Genomic DNA, 20,299 nt, shown 5'->3' on the forward strand with positions numbered 1-20,299 from the left:
TGGACTGGGTTCCCATGCATCTTGATGTCCTAAGTCTCTCCCTTTTGTGAGACAAAGTAGTGAGACTTCTTTTCCCTTCTGCCAGGGAGGTAATGCGGGTTGTGAGTTGAGCCAGTCTGATTGGTTTTTTTCACCTGTTTCTCCTCCAAGAGGTCCCCATTGCCTCTCTTTGACCGAAGGAATCCTGGTTGGGGAGGGTTACAGACACTTAGATCTCATTGGGGAGGATGAATGTCACATGATAGAGAACGCTGCCCCATATCTTCTCTTTTCTTTTCTTTTTTCTTTCTTTCTTTCTTTTTTTTTTTTTAAGATTTATTTATTTATTTATTTATTTATTTATTTGACAGTCGTAGAGATGGCCAGCGAGAGAGGGAACACAAGCAGGGGGAGTGGGAGAGGAAGAAGCAGGCTCCCATTGGAGGAGCCTGATGTGGGGCTCGATCCCAGAATATCTTCTCTTTTCTATAGAAGCAGGTACCCACAGCTGCCCTTGGCTTGTATAGGGTTTGGGAAACTTTCCCCACACCTACAGTGTAAATAAATCCAACTATTTTTCCTTCTAATACTTGTGTGGTTTCATTTTTTTACATTTACATTTCTGATCCATTTGGCATTTATCCCGGTGGATAGTAAGAGGTATGGGTCCAATTTTCTCATAGGCAAGGTGGCCCCGTGGAGTGGGGGTGGGATGACGAGGGGAAAATAGTCGGTGATCCTTCTAGTCGGAGCCACTAGGTGGCACTCCTCTAGATTCATTTCTGTGGAACTGTAGGAGGAAATGCTTTAAGTCTTCAGAAGAAAAAGGAAATGACTCGCTAGGTTTAATTGGCCAAGAGGAAGCCCCAGTGGGAAGTTCCCCTCCATCCACACAATTTTGACTTCTATAGTCAGGCTCCGTGCTTCTTTGCCCTTGTTGGAAAATATCACTTCCTCCACATCACTGTTTCCTACCAGGAGGGCTTGTACTCGCAGAGACTGCCTTTGTGGTGAGTGACTCCAGGCTCTGGGGTAAGGCTGTGGGGAAAGGAGTCAAAGAGAAGTCAAGATGGTCACTGCCCCGACCTGTTCTTCTTGGGGAGCCTGGACCTGGGAGTGACAAGACCACGGTTCCTGTCCCAAAGCTAGAGCCAACTGACCCTGTTTCTATTCCTCAGTGTCTTCATCTGTAAAATGGTACAACAATGCCTTCCTTACCCATGTGCCAAGGATGTCAATGGGATCGAAGGATACAAGTAGAAATGTGCAGGGAGAGTAAAAAACACTGTGCAAGTGTGTTTTTATTATCATTACGGTCACATTTTATCGTATGTGAGTATATCTCTATGGAAGCTACAGTGGTCATAAGAACTTGTATTTCTAGGGTAATTTGCTGTTGATAAGGTGATTTTTTTGTGTATCCTCTCTCTTGTGCAAGCAACACAGCCTTAGTGAGAAATGGACTTGGTTAGCTTTAAAAGGACTGCCAAAGTAGAGATCGTAGCAGGCGGTCTAGGACAAGCTTTCCTCTCAGCCACCAAACCCCCAAAGTTGTGTGCAGAAGAATTATATATCTGTATGTTTTTCACAGCTTGTATCAGGTTACTAAAGGGGTTCGTAGTTCAAAAGTGGTTAAGAATGACACCCGAAAAAAGGAGCCCAGCCAGGCCCAGGGCCTCCTCCCCATTTGGCTTCTATAAAGACCGAACTGGTTCTAGTCCCTCCCCACAGAGGAGATTTATGGCTCCTGATCTCACTTCTTACCATAGCTGGTCTGGAGAGAGAGAGAAGAGAGATGGGGGAAGGATCTAGAAGGGGTGTGGAGTGTGTAGAAACCAAAGATGAAACTTCGAGGCGGTGGCCACTCAGCAAATAGGTCAGAAAACAATTTTGTGTTGTAAAACTCTTTGTCATGCCACAGTGGTCTTCTTTCTGTTCCTCAAATGTGCCAAAGCCGTTCCTACTTAGGGCCTTTTGCAGAGGCGATTTGGATTATCTAGAATGTCCTTGCCCTCGCTCTTCTCCTGACTGGCTCCTTCATATCAACTCCAGTGTCACTTCCTCAGAAAAGTCCTTCTGATCACACAATTCCCCCAGCCCCCCAGCACCAAGTATCTTTCAAGAGCACTTATGGCCACGGGAAATCATCTTTTTTATTTGCTTATGTGTTTGTCGTCCACACTGCCCACCCACCATCCCGCGGAGTGAAAGCACCTTTGGGCAGGAATAACATGTTATTGCCAGAGGCTACAACACTACCCGACACAAGGCAAGTACCCAACACATGCTCACTGAGTGGCTACGTGTCATAAAAAAGGAACCGTGTTCTTGTTAGAAAGTGCCGTGTCAGCATCTTGGGTTCTTCTTTTTTCCTCAGTGCCAATGTCAAAGTCCTCAGGTCCATGTGTGTGTTCTACTTCTGAGAAACGTCTCCTGTATCCCACCCCCGCTCCCCCACGGCTGCTGCTCGGTTGCCTGGGTACTATCAGCCCTGCACCTCTCGCCCTGCTGCCCAAGACTTTCCAGAAACACAGGTGTCCCTGCCCCAGCTCTGCACCCTCCTCCCTTGCTCCCATTCACCCCCACTCCTGGGACAACCAAGCCCTTAATGTGTCTTCCTGGCCTTTCTTGGGGCTGAATCAGTGCCCTCCCCATAGTAACTCCAAGCTTTGCTTTTGCAGTCCACAGATCTTGCCTCTCTCATGAGTGGAGCCCAAGCGAGGCAGAGCAGGCAGCTCCTTGGGAATCTCGGGAGAAGACGGAAGTGTCTGCCCCTGAGGGGCTTCCGAAGGCAACAGGGGGATGCGTGCCAGAGAGAGCTTACTGGGATGTCTCAGGAGATCAAACCCGCTCCCCCCACCAAGGGCAGACCTGGGCCCTTCGACAGCTCCTGGGGGGCCCGTGGGCCAAGATGCTGGGGCTGGCTGCCACAAACCAGTGCAGCCCTTGGAAGGGCTGGAACGGAGCTGCACCCGGGCGGCTGTCCCTGCCCCTGTCCCTGTCCCTGTTGTGCAGAATGGATAGTGGTACAAGGGTAGCAGGTGGTTGTCGAGTAACTTCAGAGGAGAGAATGCAAACCCAGTGAGACAGAAGCTCTTGGCTTTGGTGTGGGAACAAATACTGACCGCAGTTGATGCCGTGGCCCTTCTCTTTCCCCAGCTGTTGCCAGGTGCGGCGGGCAGGGGTTAGCAGGCTGCTGCGTGCTCCCCAGAAGAACCCCCGTTGGACTGAAGTGGGAAAACGTGACGCAGGCTGTTCAGGTAACGATGTTTAGAGACCTTTCTTATGAAAGACGTTCTATTTCCTGCGAGTTATTGCCATTGCAATATTTCTTAAGCCCGACGTCTCAATTCATCTAGCCTCTAGAGATCATTTCATCTCATACTGTATGCTAGCTCCGCAGAAAAAATGCTTTCCCCAAATGTGTCAGGTCTATTTTTAAAAAGGTTCAGTGACCTATTTCTGTAATTCTCACAGACACTGAAAGAACAGCAGAGTCTATTTAGGCTCAACTCTGTCACCAAAAAGTTACCCCCGCCAGGTGTTGCCTACAGAGGCGCCCCCTTGCTGGGCAGGAAAGGAGCGTGGAGTCCGAGGGAGATCCCGAGAGCGTAAACGCATGCGCACGCGCACTTCTCCAGTTTTGAACAGTGGCCAGATGACTACAGTCCAACGATAGCCAAACTTGACATCAGGAGATTGCTTAATAATCAACTACTTCCCAAAGAACTTGAAAAGACAATTTATAAAAGAGGAACTCAGTTCATCGACTAAAACATGGAAAACAGGTTAGCTCCTCCAGTCATCACAAAAATGAAAATTATAACAGTGCCACTGTCCAAAACTAACCTAGTGCAAGAAGTCAGGATAGTGATTACCCTTCAGTGGGGGGAGAAGGGTCAAGGGGGCATGCCAGTTGCTTCTGGGGTTGGTAACGTTCAGTTTCTTGATCTGGGTGCTGGTTACTTCGAAGTCTACTTTGTGAAAATTCGCTTATGATTTGTGTACTTCTCTGAGTGTATGATAAGTCTCAATAAAAAGTTTACATAAGAAAACCAGCTCACTTTCTACCTATTAAGTTAGATCTATATCTATATCTATATCTGTATCTATCTATCTATCTAGCCAGTGCAGCTGAAGTCATCATGAAGCTGGAATTTTCACATATTGGTGGTGGAAGCGTACATTAATACAGCCCTCTTTGGGGAGCAATTTGGCAAAATGAATTTTAAAATCTCAGAAGTGTTTGTGTTTGCGAACTGCATACTTCCACTGCTGAGACTCAATCTTTAGAAATAATCCTAAATGTCAAAAAAGGTTTACGTGCATATATGCATTGCAATGTCATTTATAATAACAAAAAAATTATAAATAGTAAAACATTGAAAGCAATCTAAATGTCCAACTACAGGGCAACAGTTAGGTGAGCTTTGATCCATGTGATGACATTTTATCACTGATTAGAGTACACCAAAGTGAGCGATGACAGAAGGAAACAGAATGTAGTAAGTAGGGAGAGCAGAATATGAAATTGTAGGCACAATTACAACTATGTTTAGGGAAAAAAAGGAACACCTTTTTGCAGAGAAAATCACAAGAAGATAAAAGAAGTGATCAATATTTATGTTTGGGTAACAGGACTGTAGGCAATAGATGTTAATTTACTTTCCCATGTTTTCCAAATTTTGTTTAATGAGTCTGTATTACTTCTGTCAAGGAAGTAATGTTGAAAGAGTAAGCCATGGGCCTTCTACTCCGTCTCAGGGGTGCTGCCCCCTGCTCCCCCCAGGCCCCCTACCCTCCTGCCTAATGTCACCATCCCAGGCAGAATGAAGCATTGAAAATGGTCACCTCTGGGTGGGGAACATATTGAAGTCAACTGTGCCCTTCATTCTAGCTGATGCACGCTTGGTTCTGATGGCCCAGGAAAATTCCTTAAGCTCATTACCAGGGCTACAAATGTGCCAAGGTCCTACCAAACCACGTGAAATCTGGGGGTGTTGGTGGGGGAACTATTGGCTCAAAAATTAGAAGTGTAAAATGAAAATTCACACATTTTTGTTGTAATAACTATAAAATGTAAATTACATCAGCTCCTTTAATTGTTAACATTTGATTCCATAAAAATTTCATTAAATCTGAGAGCAATCTGTAGGTTAAATTTTTGTTATATTCAAGATTTCTGACTCCTCATGACCTTTGAGAGAAATAATAGTTAATATATGTTAAATTGCTTTTTGGTAGCAATTTACTTTAAAAAGAATACAAGATTATGAGAGATCTCTCAGAAACAGCAATATAATTGTGTCTCTTGTGGGATAGGCTGGGTTTCAGGCCTGTTTCCAGGTAGGGCAGGGTTTCCACAAGTGAGCGTGCCTGCGGCCAAGCCTTCTTGATTTCTTCCCTCAGGTAATAGCGACTACTAAGAGGCCTCCCATTCCACCCAAGCCCTGCTTCAAAATGAAAATGTATTCACGTCTGTTCCTGGTAAACATCTCACATGGGTGCCCCAAGCCCTCCTAAAAGAAGTCTGGGCTGACCGCCAGGCCAGGTAAGCCCCTCCCCTGCCCTCTCCCCTAAGTCCCCTGCTTCCTTTCGTCAAACCACTTTCCTCTTCAGAGGGTCCTTATGTGCCTCCACCCATTGCCCTGGGAGACATCTGAGAGCCGGGACTACTCTATAAAGATCTTTCTTAACCTCCTGACTACTCCTGGAGATGAGGATTAAATGCATGAATGACACGAAGGGGGATGGGTGGGAAGACAGATAGGGCTCAGGAGGAGGAGAGGTGGGGGTAGAACTCCAGGACAGGTGAGGCGGCTTTGGACCTCTGGGTAGGCAGAGGCACCCAGTACACATGGAGCTACCAGTCTGGAGTGCAGGGGAGGGGCTGGGATAGAGAAACCAAGTGGTGGTCACCAATATAAATGGGGTGGGGTAGGGCGGAAGCCAGTGCTATGGCTGTGAGGAGCCCACTTCAGAAGGGTGGGTAGAGAGGGGCGTGTGGGTGGCTCAGTGGGTTAAGCGGCTGCCTTCGGCTCAGGTTATGATCCCAGCGTCCTGGAATCGAGTTCCTTGTCATGGGATCCAGTCCTGCATTGGGCTCCCTGCTCAGTGGGGAGTCTGCTTCTCCCTCTGCCTGCCGTTCCCCCTGCTCTACTCTCTCTCTCTCTGTCAAATTAATAAATAAGGTCTTTTTTTTTTTTTAAGACAGCAAGAGAGGGAACACAAGCATGGGGGATGGGAGAGGGAGAAGCAGGCTTCCCACTGAGTAGGGAGGCGGTTGCGGGACTCTATCCCAGGACCCTGAGATCATAAACTGAGCCGAAGGCAGACGCTTAACGACTGAGCCACCCAGGTGCCCCAATAAATAAAATTAAAGAAATAAAGTGTGGGCAGAGAGAGCGTGCTGGGGGGAACCCCACCCTTGTGGGCCTGGCAGAAGAGCTAAAGACAGCAGGGGCTGTGAAGTTCTCGGGGTTCCAGCAGAAAGAGGAAGAAAGCTCTACCAAGAGGCATGAGACCCCCGGAGGCCCACTGTGCAACAGTGAGCGCTTGCCGCCGTCGACTACGGCCAGGCCAAGAATTAGCCCGAAGTGAGTGGCAGAACAATGTTAAGACAAGCCCCATTTTACAGATGAGCACAGGCTGGCTGAGGAACTTGCCCAAGAACCCACAGGAAGGAAGTGCAGGCGTGGAGACGTGGCTCAGATTCCACCCCAGTGCTGGGTGGCCTCCAAGCATGACTGAGGCTGGAGAGCGTCCCTAGGAGCTGGTTACTAGAAAGCCTCGGGGCTGTGAGTGTGAGGAGGGCCGCCTCCGAGCAGCTGGAGAATTGCAGAGTCCTGGAAAGGGGAAGAAAGGAGACAGGGAGGGACTGTTTCATGAAGCAAAGCGGTGTCTGCAATTTCACAAGTGTATTTGTTATTTTTCTCATATCAAGAAGCAATTGCCAGTTAATATTTTTATCATTTTAATGTCTAAACAATTACCCTAGCTGCTTCCAGGGGGTGCACGGGGCTTGAGGCTGAGAGCTGTTCCTGCTGCCACCAACATGGACAGTTTGTACCAAGTCTTGTCTTGGCCTCGATTGTCCCGACCTGAGGCTGAGAAGTCGCCCCGGGTGCCGGGCGATGATGGTGTAGGCGCTGGAGGTGGGGTCTGGTTTCCTCACCAGGGGAGGGACACTGATGACGTGGTTGCCCCCTCCAAGTGTCGGCTCCGTGTCTGATGAACGTGGCTGTCAGGGCCTGCAGCTTTCGTGGCCTACGGAGTAAATGGACAAGATATTGTGGAAGGGTTTGCATCCAGCTTCCTGTTTACAGTGGGAAGCTGGGAGCTTCTGTTTCATAAGCCTGGACCAAGCAATGCACCCAACGTTCCAAAATGCAGTAGATTTCTTCTGTTCATCGGACTCATCTGTTGTCCGGTTGGTTTCTTTCGTGGCCAGGCCGTTCGTGACTATGAACCTGCCAGGCTGTCTGTCTGAGGGGTTCGCGTGCCTTTTGGGAAGATATCAGCGGCTGTGGATTTGCTGCTGATCGTGAAGTTTTAAAGGCTGTACCCATCCTCGCATATGAAATGTGGAAAAAGATGGAAAGGCGCAGAAAATGAAGCATCTCTGAAAAGAAAGCAAGCATATCATAGCTTGGCCTAGACGTCTTGGGAAGGAAGAGACAAGCTTGTCACTGTTTTTTCCTGCCGACCCGTACTGACAAACCAACAACTTAACAGGCATTTACTTCTTAGTTTCTCATTTCCTAAAATAGATTCCATTTCTACAACTGGAATAATGAAAAAAGTTTTTATTTTCTTTACGATGCCCTTTTTTCTCCTTTTTGGAGAACACATTTATGATTTTCGGGAATTAATGTAAAATCAGGAAGCAAGATTTCGTAAGCTGAGATGGTGTTTACCTATGTGCTGTTTTGCCTTTAAACAGAGTGGGGACAGTACATTATTGCAGACATGTATGTAAGATGGTTTCCTGAACAATAAGGTGTAGGAAAGTGTAGAAGTAAATAATTTTTCTCATTAAAAAATATTACCAATGAACATAGCAATAAAAACCTAAGCGCTTCTCCATTACTCACTTAACTTCTTCCTTAATGCGGACAGCTGCTACCAAACACTGGAGGCCTTTCTGTTCCTTATTCAACATTGTGGATGTTCTTGTATTTTCTTCGTTCACAGATGCTCTTCCGGTGCTATGCTGTGTGTAGAGCCCTCTGGAAAAATGAGGAGAAAGGAGACTAGGACAGTTCTGCCTGGAGGCCTTTGCTGGAGATATTCCCTTTGTTTTGAACCCTCTAGGGGCGCCTGGGTGGCTCAGTCAGTTCAGCGTCTGACTCTTGATTTCAGCCCAGGTCATGATCTCAGGGTGATGGGATTGAGCCCCCCTTCGGGCTCTGCGTTCAGTGCAGAGTCTGCTTGGGATCCTCTCCCTCTGCCCCCTCCCCCGCTGGCTGTCTCAAATAAAATAAAATAAAATAAAATAAAATAAAATAAAATAAAGTAAATCTTAAAAAAAAAAAGAACTCTCTTCCCTCTGGTATCTTGGCTAACTTCCTTGCTTCCCTCAAGTCTCTCACCATCTCAGTGACACATGCCCTGACCATCCTGTAATACTGCAGCCAGCCCCCTACCCCAAACTGCAGGAGCCCCTCATCTCCCCTACCCTGCTCTATTTTGTTCTTTTCTTTTTCCGTAGCAACTGTCACCACTAAGTAATACTTTGATGCATTGTCTTTTAAGTTTCCCGCACATTCCCCCTGACTACAACAGTGCAAGCTCCTTGGAGGCAGGCGCCTTTATGTCTTGTTCTCTGACCTAATCCAGGCATCGGGAGCCAGCCATTCTGGGAGAGGGAGCAGCAGAAGCTCCAGTAATATTTTTGGAATAAAAACAGGCGCTATCTCAGTGGGCTGTGACTCCTTCATAAAACAGGAAGGGCTATAGCCAACGTTTGGAAGATGGGCAGCTTTTCCATAGGAGAGAGAAACAGGAAAGACATCCCACATAGGGGAGTGACAAGCAAATGCTAGAAGGTAGGAGAAAGTTGTCATTTGGGAGGCCCTGACTAGACAATTCGGCAGTGCCAGGATGTATGCCATTGAATGCTGGAATAAGGGGTGTGGATTTTCTTTCATAAGCAATGGGAGGGAAGAGAAGAGGTATTTATGGAAGGGTTTTGAGCAGGGAAAGGACTTGATGCAAGTGATTTTTTTCTGAATTTATTTATTTATTTTTAGTAATCTCTACACCCAAAATGTGGCTTGAACTCGTGGCTTCGAAATCAGGAGTCATAGGCTTCTCCGACTGAGCCAGCCTGGTGCCCCAAAAGTGATAGTTCAGAAAGATTAATCTGGAGCTGGGGTGACTTTTGGGTGGGAGTGGTCCCCTTTGGGATGTTTTCCTCAATCCCCTCCCCTTGCCTTTCCCTCCTCATGAACATTCTGGGGATTTACCTTTTGCACGGTACCTCTCACCACTCCAGGTTAAACAAGAATCTGACTCTGAAGGTGTGTAGCACTTCTTAGATTTGGAGGGAGGAGCCTTTGGCTCTGCCCACTCTCCTTTCTCCAGGTGAAGTCAGGGGAGGCAGTCTCCGTGGCCTCTGGTTAGAAATGGCATGTGGCACTTAGAATGCTTCCTTCTGCTTCTCCATCTTCGAATTTGTGTCATGGTACCTAAAAGGGATGAATGAATGCTTGAGATTTCCCTAAGCAACACTGAAACCCCAAAGGAGTGAAGGTGGGGAGGCCTTTGCCCAGTACGTCAAGAACATGGACACATTTAGAACTGGGGCCTTACTGCAAGTCAAACTCCAAGTGGGGTAACCAGCCCATTAGCGCAGGCCCGTGAAAACTGGCTTTTCTGCCGTCTCTACACACACACACACACACACACACACACACACGTGTGTGCACACGCTCACATACACACATTCATTGGGCCCTGGAAAGATCAAGGCCAACTGCAAAGTACCCATTCCCCAAGACTCCTAATTTATATTGGGAACTAGCTATAAAGCTCCCCCTGGTCCCCAATCTTCCCTTGCAATGATAAAGAGCATGTCACATCACACTAAATGTGACACTTAATCAAAACCCATCTTCTTTAACAAACCCTTAACCTCCAGCACATGAGAGTCACCAAGGCCAAGGGACGAGACAGGGAGCCGACTCAGGTGGCACATGCTTTGATTAAGAGGATACAGATTTCCTTTTATTTCACTTTCATCAGAGTTGTAAAATTCGAATCTATCCCCTTTTTGATTTGACAACAGCACATTTCAGTAGAGGTTGACACCAAAAAAAGATCAGGACTTGTTCTCTCTTCAACCAGGAGTAGACGATAATTTCTCTGAACTCCCTTCAGTAATGACCGTCAGAGCTTCTGATCTTCCCATAAGCAAGTTTTGCAGGGGACATGGTTAAACTGAAGCACAAACCCTCCTGGCATCTGGTTCCTTTCTTAAGTGGTATCTAAATAGCCTTAATCTCTAGGCCCTGGAAAAGACCTCCCCATTTCTGCCTCCTTTCTTGGGTCTTTTTTTCTCAGACTTAAATCCTCCAGTGAATTCTTTCGCCAGATTTCTGGGGCAGGAGATCGACTTCGCTGCCACACAGTACTTGAAAAACTTCTGGGGCTCCAGCAATTGTCCCTTTCTATAGCATGAGCCATGGCTTTTTCTCATGACCTGGGAGGGATTTTGTTTTAAACTGATTTATTCACTAGCTAGAGCCCAAAAGGACAAACGTATTTCTACCTGTTCAATCTACATTTATTGAATCTCAATTATGGATCATGGAGGCGTGATAAGAGAAAAAGATTTACTTCTGCTTTGAAGAAACTTGGAGTAAGATGTGACAATGGCATACACAGCAGAATGGGACAAGTGGCTACAAGGCTTCCAAAGCACAGGCAGTGCATGAAGCCAGAAAGCATTAGGCACCTACTGTGTGCTGGACCCTGTCCTCGGCGCTGAGATACAGCTTTGTACATCATGGGCAACGTTCCTGCCTGCAAGGCACTTCCGTTCTAGTAGGCGCTGGGCAACATTGTCAACTTTTGTATATTCGGCTTTTGAACAACCCATACTTCGCACTTTGTATGTTGACCTTCTCCAATCATCTTTTGTAGGCTGAGTTTGAACTTGGATGCGCCTGCTGACAAGTGAAATGTAGCTGTTGCATGACGTCACAACCGGGGGCTCCGGCTCAGTTTGTGCGGTGGTAGTGCCCTTATTATTTACCAAAAAGGAGTAGAAATGTAGACAAATGAAAGTGTGTGCTATTGGTAAGACTTGTAGTTCTCATTGAATTATAACAGAGACAAAGATGGAAACCATTAGGAAAGAAAAATGCAAAATTAGAGAACCTATTTAAATGTAGAAATATCAAATATTGAGTCTAACGAAGTATAAATAGGAATTTTAAAATTTATGTTTGGTTTCCATGAGAGCAGTCTTACTTATAAAATGTTGGCAATAGCTTGGGCAGGTCTTCAGCCATAGCACTACCTCTACACATGAGGCCTTTCTTTCTACTCCAACGGACCGGGTGCTGTGGTCAGTACTGAGAAAAGACAGGCACGACCACCAACAAGACTAAAAGACAACCTACGGAATGAGAGAAGATATTTGCAAATGTTATATGCAATACAGGGTTAGTATCCAAAATATATAAAGAACTTATACAACTCAACACCCAAAAAAACCACATAATCGAAATTGAAGATGGGCAAAAGATGTGAACAGACATTTCTCCAACGAAGACATCCAGATGGCCAACAGACACATGAAAAGATGCTCAACATCACCCATCATCAGGGAAATGCAAATCAAAACCACACTGAGATACCACCCCACACCTTCAACACCAACAGGGCAAGAGGGTTCCTTTTTCTCCACATCCTCACCAACATTTCTTGTTTCTTATGTTTTTGATTTTAGCACTGTTGGTGGAAATGCAAACCGGTGCAGCCACTGTGGAAAACCATATGGAGGTTCCTCAACAAATTAAAAATAGAACTACCCTATGATTCAGTAATCACATCCTGGGTATTTACCCAAAGAATACAAAAACACTAGTTTGAAGGGATGCACGAACCTGGATGTTTCTCAGTATTATTTACAATAGCCAAATTATGGAAGCAGCCCAAGTGTCCATCAACAGATGAGTGGATAAAGAAGATATGGCATATATACACAATGGACTATTACTCAGCCATAAAAAAGAATGAAATCTGCCATTTGCAATAACATGGATGGATTTAGAGAGTAAAATGCTAAGCAAAATATGCCAGTTAGAGAAAGACAAATACCATATGATTTTACTCATATGTGGAATTAAAGAAACAAAAATGAACAAAGGGGAAAAAAGTAGACAAACCAAAAAACAGAATCTTAAGTATGGAGAACAAACTGGTGGTTGCCAGAGGAGAGGCGGGTGGGGGGATGAGTGAAACAGGTGATGGGGATTAAGAGTATACTTACTGTGATGAGCACTGAGTGATACGTGGAATTGCTGAATCACTAGACTGTACACCAGAACACCGCACAGTAAGTACGCAGGAAGAAAAAGAAAAAGAAAAAGAAAAAGAAAAAGAAAAAGAAAAAGAAAGGAGAGGAGAGGAAAGGTAAGGTAAGGTAAAGAAAAGAAAAAAAAGAAAAGAAAAGAAAAGAAAAGAAAAAAGAAAAAAGAAAAGAGAAGAGAAGAGAAGAGAAGAGAAGAGAAGAGAAGAGAAGAGAAGAGAAGAGAAAAGAAATCAAAGAGAAAAAAAGAAAAGAAAGGACAGGCATGGCCTGGCACCAGGAAAGGGCCCTTACCTTTTACTCGAGGACAGAAAGAAAAGAAGAATATCCAGAATATTTCAAAGTAGAAGGGGAAAAAATGGTCTTCTAGCAAAAGCCTATATTTCAGCCAGAAAGAGGAGATAAGTAACACATCAAAGAATCTTCTCCTTCCCAAGACCAGGTTAAGGCTAAAGATTATGGACGGTCCTAGACTGAGAACACAGAAGTTGGTGCCAAGGGTCAGAGCAGGGAAAGAGTAAGTGTTGGGTCTGCTTTGACTTTTCTTAGGCGCCTTTTCCACGGCCCCTCAAAGGCAGTCTTCATCTTCGCAAGGGGCCTGGCAAAGCATCACCCCGATCCGTGTCTGTGCGTGAGTGGGTGCAGGATGACCCCAGCGCACAGACTGGACGGGGTGGAGTGCTGGTGGGTGAGGGCAGCGAGAACGATGGGGCGCTGTAGCAGCAAGCGCTCGACCCGGTAGTTACTCAGTGGCCTGCGGCCTGTGTCCTACACTCCCCCCGTAGGCCCTGGAACTGCTTGTGAAACACGGCAGCACACACAGGATGCAACCACGGGCCCCAAAGCCAGCGAGAGCTGGGGCGTAGAAGGCTGCCTTTGTCCTGGGAGAGGAGCTCCTTCCCCCTTCTGGCCAGGGCGGTGCTACAGCACGTGGTCAGAGCTCCTCTGGATTAGCTTCGACTGTCCCTCTCACCTCCCTGTTGCACCCAAGAGCTAACCCCTCCCGACCATCAGGACGATTGCGAACCTCATGACAGAATTCAGTCACCATTGAGGTGAGTCAACAGGTGTGTTTGGTTCTCCTCCGAGCTTTGGTGATAAAATTGTCTGCACTTTAAGCTTTCTATTATAAATTTTTTTCAACGTATATACATAACAGTAGAGCGAATAGTACAGAGTCCCATGCACCCATCATCTAGATTTAAGCATCAACATCTTACCATATGCTATAGTCTGAATGCTATGCCCTCCCCCACCCCGCCAGTTCAGAGTTGAAACCTAACCCTGAACGTGATATTAGGAGGTGGGACCTTTGGGAGGTGATTAAGTCATAAGGGTGGGGCCCTCGTAAATGGATTAGTGCCCTTATAAAAGAGATCAGAGAGAGCTCCCTCGAGCCTTCTGCCACCAGAGGTCACAGTGAGAAGACACCACCTATGAACCGGAGGCAGGCTCCCATTAGACACCGATAGACCCACACCTTGATCTTGTACTTCCAGCCTCCAGAACTGCAAGAAATAAATTTTGTTGTTTACACCCAGACTACAGCATTCTGTCTTAGGAGCCCAAGTGGACTAAGACACCCTATTTGCTTCATCAGGTTATTTTTCTTCAGTATTTTAAAATAAATCACAGACATCGTATTTCACCCCCAAATATTTCAGTATATACTTTTTGAAAGATGAGGGTGTTGCCTCATATAACCACAACACCACTATCACACATATCAAAATTAACAATAAACTCTTAAATATTTTCTGATACCCGGTCCAAATTCAAATTTCCGTGATCTATCCCAAGATGTCTCCTTACAGTTGGTTCGTTTGAATCGGGATCCAATCAAGGTCCACACATGGCATCTGGCTGTTATGTCTTTAGTTGCTTTAATCGAGAAGATCACCTTGAAGGATTCACCAATGGGTTGTTCTCACGCACCCCTCTGTCCTGGGCTTCAGCGATCTCTCCAAGTGTACCCTGAGGGCCCTCGCTAGCAGTCCAGGCGACCAGACCAGAGCTACCAGGGTGTGGAGAAAGCAGCCTTGGCATGCAACCAGAAACATGGAGTTTCAAAATTTCAGCTATTATGCATGACACTTGGAAAAACGTACAATGAAATTTCTGTCCCCTGGCTCCAGACAAGATACGGCTTCTTCCTGGAGGAGAGAGAAGAGGGACCGCAGGATAGAAGCAGAACTGAGAGGGAGAGCACTCCATGCATCACCGGCCCAGGCAAAGGGGTTCTATAGTCAGCTTGTGCCGAGGAGCTGGGCAGCCGGCCTCCTCCGGGTCCTCTGCTGAGCACCACCCCCGATAGTCTCCTTTTGTTTGTTCGGTGGGAGGGACGCCCATCTCTTCCAGGGGAATCTTGCAGCCAAAGGTCCACAGCGCAGGGATGCTCCCTGCATGGGGAGTGGGGCCCTGGCTACCCTAGAGGGTGGGTGGTGCTGGGAAGGGAGCCCCTCCCACGCCCACCGTCACCCCAGCAGGCCAGCACTGTGTTGAGGTCATCCACGCAGCGGAGTCCGGTAACACACACCCTCTCCTGGGTCTTTGTAGGGCTTCCTGGCCCATGGCATACTTGCGTGCTCCCTCTGAGAGTTCAGCCGTGTGCTACGTTGATTTCTTCCAAATCTGAAACTTTGATCAAAGAATAGCATTTCTTATGTGGGAGGAGAATGCCTGAAGCCTGAGCTTCGTCCCCCTGCACTATATTGCAGCTTCACCTGTGCCCTGAACCCCCGGGACCAGAACTAACCGTGTCAGTGAACCCCTAGAGAAGCGGCCCCCCGAGACCCTGGAGCCAGAGTGGAGAGGGTGTAAGCCAACACCCAGATGACAGCTGTGCTCTTGGCCTTCCGGAGGACTGGCTGCCTTCTGTCTGTGCCTGTGTGAAAACTCGTTCCTGAGGGAATATTCATCTTCTTTGATGCCCTAGTCAGCGCTCTTCGGGCTCTGGTCCTGCATGGGCTCCGGCGGCAGGGGTGCTGGGAAGGCCGAGCCCTCTGAGAGACTTCCGGCGGGACCCCAGAAATGCTGCCGGTACCGGGATGGTGGGAGCGTGGGGAAGACGCTGCTCTGCTGGCCTCCACATGCACCTCCAAGGGCTGAGCGGCGGGCAATCTGGTCTCCATCTGATCGATTTTATCTGCAAAGTATTCAGAAAATTTCTCCCCCAAAGAACATGTTGACCCCCTGAAGGAGGGAATGCAGTGTGGGTCGCTTGTTTGAAGACATTCTCAGTTTTGATGAGGCTTGTGCAGAGACCCAAGATAAGCCTCAGAACATGAGCCAAGCGGGTGGGGGAAAGGCTCCTCTGGTGACACTCCGCGTCTTCCCTGCCTTCCATTTTACGTGTTTACCAATTGTGAAAGCAAATCCAGCTGTTGGGAGGAATTGCTTCCAGATGACATTATGGGAAAGGAAAACACACTTTATAAAAAAGCTGCAGAAAAAAGCAGAGCATGTATGCTCTGTGGGCCAGGATTCCATATGGACTATTTCCTGATATTGTGCAATAAGCCAGCTCCTGGGGTAATAATAAGAACAGCGCAAATGTTCCCCGCACTGGAGTCAGGAGACCAGAGCTGGGACTGGACTTGGCAGAACTTGGGGAAAATCACTTGACCTCCCTAGGCCACCATATTTTTCTTCCTCTCAGGAACCGCTTCCACCTTCATTGGGGGATCCCTTGTGCAAGTTTCAGAAAATATCTTCTGAGCATCGAGTGATGTGCAAGAACCATAAGGAAGCAAGGGCATTTTGCTTTTGAAAATGGGATGCATTTCTCAGCCCCCCAGCACAGAAATTTGCTGTGTTGGCTTTCTCAAAGATTTTAGAAGCTCTCTAATGAGCTGGAATTAAAGTGTCCCTTTACTAATTTGGTTTTACAGGTCACTGGATAAAACCTACTTAGAGTGGTTTGGAAGAGGATTAGGACATTTGCGTCTCTTCCAAGTTGACTTTCCAGGCAGGGTCAGTCGGCAGCTGGAGACTCCCTTGGCTAGGGGCCAGAGCCCTTTTGTAAGCTGCAAGTTTGTAAGGGCCTGGTGAGCACACTAACTCTATTACCCAAGAAACGGAAAGTTTGCAGGGAAATGAACATGTAAATGTCTGAAAGCAAGGCACACATTCCCGAGTTGGCCTGCCTAGAAGCATGCCAGAAAGTTCCCCGGGGCAAAGCAAGCAGCAGAGGCCCCCGGGCCACTCTCCAAACTCCTCCTGAGGCGGCGTGGACGACAGGAGCCCCAGAACCGCCTTATGCTCAGGAAATTCCCAAAGACTGATACTGTGGCTAATACAGTCAATATTAAATAAAATTTAAAATGGTTTTTCAGTCCTACCAGCCGCATTGCGAGTGCTCCTGCGGCCGGTGACTACCGAATGAGACAGAAGAGATCCGATGAACCCCCACTCATTCATTCACCGAGCGCCATGGCCCTGAAGGAAGCACTTAACATCTCTGCCCTCATGGAGTTTATGCTCTAAAGGGGAAGATGAATGCCAGACAATAAATATAGTGAGTAACTTTTTCCATCAGTTGTGGTCCCGGCAGGAAACAGATGACATATTCAATTGCGTAATCGAGACGAGTTTAATGAGAGGATTTACCAAGATGTGGGCAGACTTCAGGGAAACCAAAAAGACACGGTGTCGTACCCGAGAACCACCCACGGTGGGGAACCCACGCGTGGGCCTCCCGGGGCAAGAGAAGGGGCAGTCACCAGAACCCAGGCAGCGAGCTCTGGGAGGGGGCTGTGGCCTCTGCTAGAGGGACCCGGCCAGGCGAGGTGCCCCAAGTGGGGCGGGACCTTCAGGATGGGACCCTGTTCCCCTCCATGCTCAGAGCTCCTGCCTGTGCCCACCCCCTCCCCCCAGGGTCAGGAACCAGGGAAGGCAGGCAGGGAGTCCCCTGGGGCACAGAGCAAAGTGGAAAAGAGTGCAGAGGGAATCTGGAGGGACAAACAGTATTAGCCTAATCGTGCCGTACATGAGAAGGTGACAGGCACAGGAGGAAGAGGGGCAGGTCAGAGGGACAAGGACCGAGGGGTCAGGGCAGCCAAGTAAAACAAACCGCCTGAAGCTCACACTCTCCTTCCTTTGCTCTCCCACCACCCCTTGCTCTCCTGTTATGACTAATTGTGTCCCCTCTGAGTCCTGCTGTCAGCTCTGTGCTGCTTCTGCCACTTGTCACATCCTCTCTCTCTGGACACCTTCACAAGGTCCCTAGGGCAGCTCTGGCGAATTTTCAATAAGTCCCTATGCTCTGTTTACCTGGGGAACTCCGGTGGAGCAATTTTTTTATTTTTGTTTTTATTTATTTTATTTAAAAAAAGATGTTATTTATTTGAGAGAAAGAGCACGAGCCAGAGCAGAGGGAGAGGGAGAAGCAGACTCCCCACCTAGCAGGGAGCCTGATGCGGGGCTCCATCCCAGGACTCCAGGATCATGACCTGAGCCGAAGGCAGACGCTTAACCGACTGAGCCACCCAGGTGCCCCTTTATTTTTATTGTTAAATAGACTTTATTTTTCAGAATAGTTTGAATTTTACGGAACAATCGAGAAAATAGCCCAGAGAATTCCCATATAACCCCACACCTAGCTTCCCTATTATGAACATCTTATCTTAGCATGGTGCATTTGTTGCAATTGATGAGCCAATAATGATATGCTATGAACTAAAGTCCATATTGTTTTCTGATGTTCTTAGAAGTTTCTGTCAATTGGAGACGTCTCTAAGCCTACTGTGCCACTCCCTAATACAAGGGTACCTGTTTTCTTGAATTCCCTTCCAGGCTTTTGAAAGTTAATAGAGAAAATCATAAAGCTGGGGTGAGCGGGTCCAGTGTGACGAGAGAAGACAAGGAAGCTCTAAACAGTTAAAAAACAATCTCCAGACACAAGGTATTATCTGTAGCCTCCTACCCAGTCCCACGCCTCCTGGGCACTGCCCTCCCCGCAGCCACCGCGGGGTGCCCTAACACTAATGCCTCACGTACCCTGGCTCAGTTACCCAAACTGAGGAATTCACGTTGATAGGAGTCTATTAACTAAACTACAGACTGTAATGAGATGTCACCAGTTTTCTCACTAATACCCTTTTACTGTTCTGGAATTCAATCCAGGATACCACATCGTGATTATCTGTCATGTCTCCTTAGCCTCCTCTAATCTGTGACCACTTCTCAGGCTTCCCTTGTCTTTCATGACCTTGACACTTTTGAAGAGTATTGGTCAGGTATTTTGTAAATGTCTCTCAATTTGGGTTTGTCTGCTGTTTGCTCATGGCTGGCCTGGGGTTATGAATTGTTGGGAAGGAGACCACACAGGGCAAGTGCCTTTCTCAAGACATTGTACCGGGGGGGGGGGGGTCATGGCAGGAGCAGACCCATACTACAGACCACTTAACCCTGCTCCCTTGGTTAGGGTGGTACCCGCCAGTTCCTATTTTTCTTTTTCCACACTCTATTTGTTACCAGTCAGTCACTAAACCCAGCCCACATTCAGGAGAAAAGTTACTAATCTCGTACTCTGGAGGAAGGAGTATCAAAGCATTTGTGGACCATATGTGAAAACCACCGCAGTAATTAATTCATATTTTGGGGTAGCTGATCTGAGGCTATACAAAGATCCTGTTTCTCCTTGAAGCCTTACCCACTAACCTTCACATTCCTCCAGGGATCCTGTGTGCCACCCACATTGCTTGGGGCTTCAGGCGATTTTTTCCTTTCCTCATTCCTTCTACGTTTATAATTTGGAATCCTTCCTTCGGGACAGTTTTTGTCTTCTACTCATTTATTTATTTATTCAACCATTTATTTTTATCAGTATGGACTTGTGGGTGGTTATTTTTTGCTTTGAGTTATCATCTGATACTATTGTTATCCATTTGGTGCTCAAATTGTTCTAGTGTTGGACGTTGGGAACGTCTTCAGTTTGGTTCCTGTGTCCTTCTGACACGCCACCATCCTTTCTGTGTTTTGCTTTGTTTTGAGCCCGACTTGCTATCAGTGTGAAATGCCCCAAGCCCACCGGGTGTTTTCAGCCCCAGCTGCCCGAGCCCTAGAATCGGCCATTTCTGCAGAGGGCCTCCCAGGGCATTTTTAATTTCCTAGTGGATATGCTCATACTTTATTTAGGACCTGCCGCCCTGCCAGGATCAGAGTCCCGTCCTTACAGGCAACTCTCACGGTGGTGAAAAGTCGGACAGATCCATCGTGCCTGACCTGGTGCTTGGCCGTTACGGGACTTTGGGCACGTAACTCTGCAGGCCTCGGTGTCCTCGTCTGTAAAATGAGGAGGAGCGCGTGCTGCCTTCCGGGGTGTGAGAGCTAAGTGAGCGAATGCACGTGAAACAGTTCACATGCCTGTCCTAAGTGTCCGGTACATGTTCTTGCTGGTAACAAAGAAGCTGCCGCTCTGGTGCAGGTGATTGGTTGAGGGCAGACTGCCTGCTTTGAAACCGCAATAAACCTCCCTGTGTCGCAGCTTCTCATCATTAAAGTGAGGATAATAACAAAAACCAGCTCATCGAGTTTTTGTTGGATGGAGTCCATATGCACGAAGCACTCAGAGCAAGCCTAGCCCTTGTCACCTGTTAGCTGTTACTGTTTTTGTAATTATTACTATTGTAGACTAACTCTTAGTTCCTTTGCTGTTAATTCTCCCCGTGGTTGGTAGGCCAAAAACTCTGGCATAAAAATTAAACTATCTAGTTAAAAAAAGAGAGACTGTAAAATGGAAAGGTAATAGGTGGCTAACACCACGCGGTTATCATTCTTCAA

At 47.2% G+C, this 20,299-nt stretch overlaps 2 long non-coding RNA genes across 5 annotated transcripts; one reads left to right on the forward strand and one right to left on the reverse strand.

The window, feature by feature from the left end:
* The first annotated feature begins 393 nt into the window (after positions 1–393).
* On the forward strand, positions 394–8,409 carry LOC103659573. 2 transcript variants are annotated; one of them, XR_567509.2, is made up of 4 exons: positions 394–1,311; positions 3,139–3,239; positions 5,389–5,530; positions 8,173–8,409. It is a non-coding gene; the product is annotated as an uncharacterized LOC103659573 (long non-coding RNA). The 2 variants fall into 2 exon arrangements; XR_567510.2 differs by having other exon boundaries at positions 394–989.
* Positions 6,326–16,112, reverse strand: LOC103659574. 3 transcript variants are annotated; one of them, XR_005838449.1, is made up of 5 exons: positions 14,330–16,112; positions 11,455–11,602; positions 9,447–9,668; positions 8,073–8,207; positions 6,326–7,245 (listed from the first exon to the last, which is right to left on the reverse strand). It is a non-coding gene; the product is annotated as an uncharacterized LOC103659574 (long non-coding RNA). The 3 variants fall into 3 exon arrangements; XR_567512.1 differs by having other exon boundaries at positions 10,941–11,602; XR_005838450.1 differs by lacking the exon at positions 11,455–11,602.
* Positions 16,113–20,299: the final 4,187 nt, after the last annotated feature.

This window comes from Ursus maritimus, unplaced genomic scaffold, assembly GCF_017311325.1.
Source record: "Ursus maritimus isolate PB19 unplaced genomic scaffold, ASM1731132v1 scaffold_1, whole genome shotgun sequence".
NCBI lineage: Eukaryota > Metazoa > Chordata > Mammalia > Carnivora > Ursidae > Ursus > Ursus maritimus.